A 3,573-nucleotide genomic window follows, 5' to 3' on the forward strand; every position below is an offset into this window, starting at 1 on the left:
GTTTGTTGTGGGGGAGGAAGGGAAAGGAGAATGTTAGCCGCTTTGAGACTCCTTCAGGTAGTGATAAAGCGGGATATTAAATCCAAACTCTTCTTCTTCAACTCACTTGCCTCTCCCACCAGCCTTCCTGCCTGCTTGCCTACCTCTCCCCAGTTGCACTTGGAAATGGCGCTGAAATTCAGGAGGCAAGCCTGGAAAAGAGGGCAGTGTCTGGCTATGGGGGAGGTGGCTACCAGAGGAAGAGAGGGACCAGGGCCCCATAGAGTTGGCACCTATTCCCCTTTTCAGAGCTACAATTCCCAGAGTTCTCTGGGGAGAGAGATTGATTGTTAACCCACCCTGTGTAGACAATACTGAACTAGATGGATCAGTGTCCTGACTCCATATAAGGCAACTTCCTATGTTCCTATGTGGGAAGTGAAGGAGCTTGCTTTGCATGCAGAAGGCCCCAGGTTCAGTCTCTGGTATATCCAGGTAGGGGCCCACCTGAATTCCTGGAGAGCTGCTGCCAGACAGTGTAGACAATACTGAGCTAGATGGACCAGTGGTTTAAGGCAGCTTGCTATGCTCATATGTGAGAAACAGAATTGCACACAGCACTGTGGGCAAGCTCTGATAAAGTGTGTATATTAGGCAAAATTGCATATAAAAATGGATCTATTTGGAGAAATTTGCACTAAAATACTGATTATTTTTCACCTTTAAAAAGTGAACTGTTGTGGAAAAGTGGAGAACTAAACTTAAGAATAGGAAAATGAGAAATAAGTAGAAACTGGCATATTTGCTCACCCCAGATAACCTTGTTGCATCCTGCATGATTCCATGGTCAGTCTTTGGAATGCTTTTGTTTTCGTTTTAATATTGTATATCGGTTTGCCTTCCTGCACTCCTTGGGGAGGAAAGGTGTGATACAAATTCAGTAAATCAATAAATCAAACTGAAATGAATCAAGACCTCTTCTTTTGCTAGGAATGGAAGGATATACCCATTTTACAAATCTATCCATTTTCTTTCCTTCAGTTTCACATTTTTTGAAATTTAAATTCAGTTCTCCACATTTCTGTAGCAATTTGAATTCTTTTTTAAAATGAAAGTCCTCATAAAATTTCACCAGCATTTTAGTGAAAATTTTCTCCAAATCAATGCTTACATCCATGCAGCTTTGAGTAATGCACCCGTTTTTTGCAAGCCCATTTTCCCCTAATATAAAGCATTTTTGTGTTATTTCTACAGAGGATTTTATTTTTATGCACACCTTCCCCTAACAGATTCATTTTTGTAAACATTGTTTGGCTGGAGAACTGTATCGCCGATTGAGAAAAGTGGAAATTTCGAAGAACGGCTTTGTTTCTCACGTTGTTTTGGAAAGCGTGGATTTGACAGTCACCTTTAAATGTGAACTGAATCGAACTTCTCCCCCGCCCTTCTCCCCCCCCCCCCGCGATGTTATGTGAATGAGAAACTGCGCTACCGGCGTCGGATCAGGCCTGGTGCCAGCATTATTTTTACGGGAGGACGGGAATCTGGATGTGTAAAAAGAAACAACATCTGGAGCGGGAAGCCCCTTCAGCAACCGAGGCAAAGCTGCGGCTTGTTTGTGCGTCGTTTGCCCAGCTGTGTCTTCTCTCAGGCATATCACCTGTCGCCTTGCCAAGGGAAGACTCATCACAACGGGTAAGTGGGACGGTGCTTTTCCCCCTGCTAATTATGTGTAAACTTACCACCTCCCGGCTCCGCGGAGCCGGTCGAGGGAGGGAGTTTTGCTGACGAGGGGAAAAAATCATTTTTCATTGTTCACGGATGCAAATCACTTCGAGAGTGGGCTATGGCTGGGGTTGTGTGTGCTGTGTGTGTGTGTGTGTGCGCGCGCGCGCGTGCGTGTGGTGTGTTTTTTTTTTAAGCGTCTAGACATGTGTTTCAATTTCACCCGATTACATGGTGCCTCAGCAACTGTGGGTGAGGAGAGATGAGATAAAGGGAGAGGGAGAGGGAAAAGAGCGCCCACCCGTGTTACAAAAAATCAGCCAAGGCTGGAACCTGCCAGTAGTACAGAGGTTCTAATTCCTTATCCTGCAATTGACAATTCTGGGCAACCCATCTGACCCCATCCGCACCCTCACCACCCCCAACACAAACACCTTACTCCTGTCCTGTATTTATCCATCAGTGTGGCGCGAATAAACCTGTCCACCTTCCTCCCAGCGCAGTGACAACCAGCAGTAGCCCATCACTCTGCAGAGCCTGGATCGGATTAGTCATAGCTTTCGGAAGCCTTTTAATTTGGATTTACGCTAATGCGGATTACAGGCAGCATGGCAGACATTGGTTTTGTAGAAATGTAATCCCCCCCCTCTTTTTTAGGGAAAAGAAAGAAACTGAGAGAAATGAATTAAGCTTGTCAGTAATGAAACAGATTTCCAGGCATGCTACCCCATCCCGCCAGCATCAAAGCAAGTGACATGCGAAAAATTCACCATTGGAATCCCTGGCTTCCTAGTCTGATTCGTGAGCCCTGAGCAGAGGAGTTGGGTTCGCTGGAAAATCTGTCTTTGCTTTCAAAAGATGCTTCCACATTTTGAATTTCTCTCTGATTTTTGGAATACCAAATTACCTGAGTGGTTTTATGGGAAAGTGTCCGGAAGCTGACCTAAATCAAAAAGTATGCATAAAATTATGTATAGTGTGCAGAACACAGAGAATTCCGCCGCCCCTCTCATATAACTCAGGTGCATCTATGGAAGTTGAGTATTGGAAGATTCCGGACAGATAAAAGAAATAATGTATCCATGCAGCACATAGTTAAGCTATGGAAATCACTCCAACAAGAGGCACTGATGGGCATCAACCAATTCTGGTTTGGTGGAGCTGTAACTGAATGCCAGATCAGTCCATAATACAGCCATCCTTCTCTATTATCAAGACCAAAGGGCTGATCTGGCTCCCATTACCAAGACCTGGCTGAGTGAGCCAGGTGAGCCTGAGCTTACTGTTCCTACCTGGGTACTTGGTACAGCACCAGGCTAGACTGGGTGTCTTGAAAAAGGCAATGTGGTTCTTGTAAAATGAGATTGAGAAGCAATGCAAAATACACGTGAGTGAGAAGATTAAAGATTTTATTCCAAAACAGCAAGCAATGTACACATATCAAGCATGCACTTCAACCTGCCACTTGGAAATCCTCAAGAAGCAGCAAAGTGACTCCCCCAGGTAGCCTCAATTTGCACAGCCTTGTGGCTGATTAGTCTGTGCATGAGCTTCAAAGAAACTCTGCCCAAACTGTCCAATTTTATAGATAGCCTATGTGGCTTCCAAGACAACATGCGTATCATCCATTAGCCACCCCCTCCAAATGCCTCACTTTCTCAAAACAATGTCCAGCATCAAAGAAGGTACCGGTACCCAGCACTATCCTCCACAAGTGATTAAGGCAGCTGCGCATGGGGCTTCACCTCCTCCCAATGTTCTCAGGACATTAAAGACGGTTCTCACACCATCAAAAAACTTAACAAGAGCAAGGGAGGGGGAAAGAACAGAGGCAGGATGTTAAGGTATCCTTGGATGACTTCAGTAGCC

General features: G+C 45.1%; 1 long non-coding RNA gene across 1 annotated transcript; it reads left to right on the forward strand.

The window, feature by feature from the left end:
* The first annotated feature begins 1,451 nt into the window (after nt 1–1,451).
* On the forward strand, nt 1,452–2,580 carry LOC310754803. The gene is made up of 2 exons (XR_014544036.1): nt 1,452–1,674; nt 2,362–2,580. It is a non-coding gene; the product is annotated as an uncharacterized lncRNA (long non-coding RNA).
* The last annotated feature ends 993 nt before the right edge of the window (nt 2,581–3,573 follow it).

This window comes from Podarcis filfolensis, assembly GCF_964270895.1.
Source record: "Podarcis filfolensis genome assembly, chromosome: Z".
Classification (NCBI taxonomy): Eukaryota; Metazoa; Chordata; class Lepidosauria; order Squamata; family Lacertidae; genus Podarcis; species Podarcis filfolensis.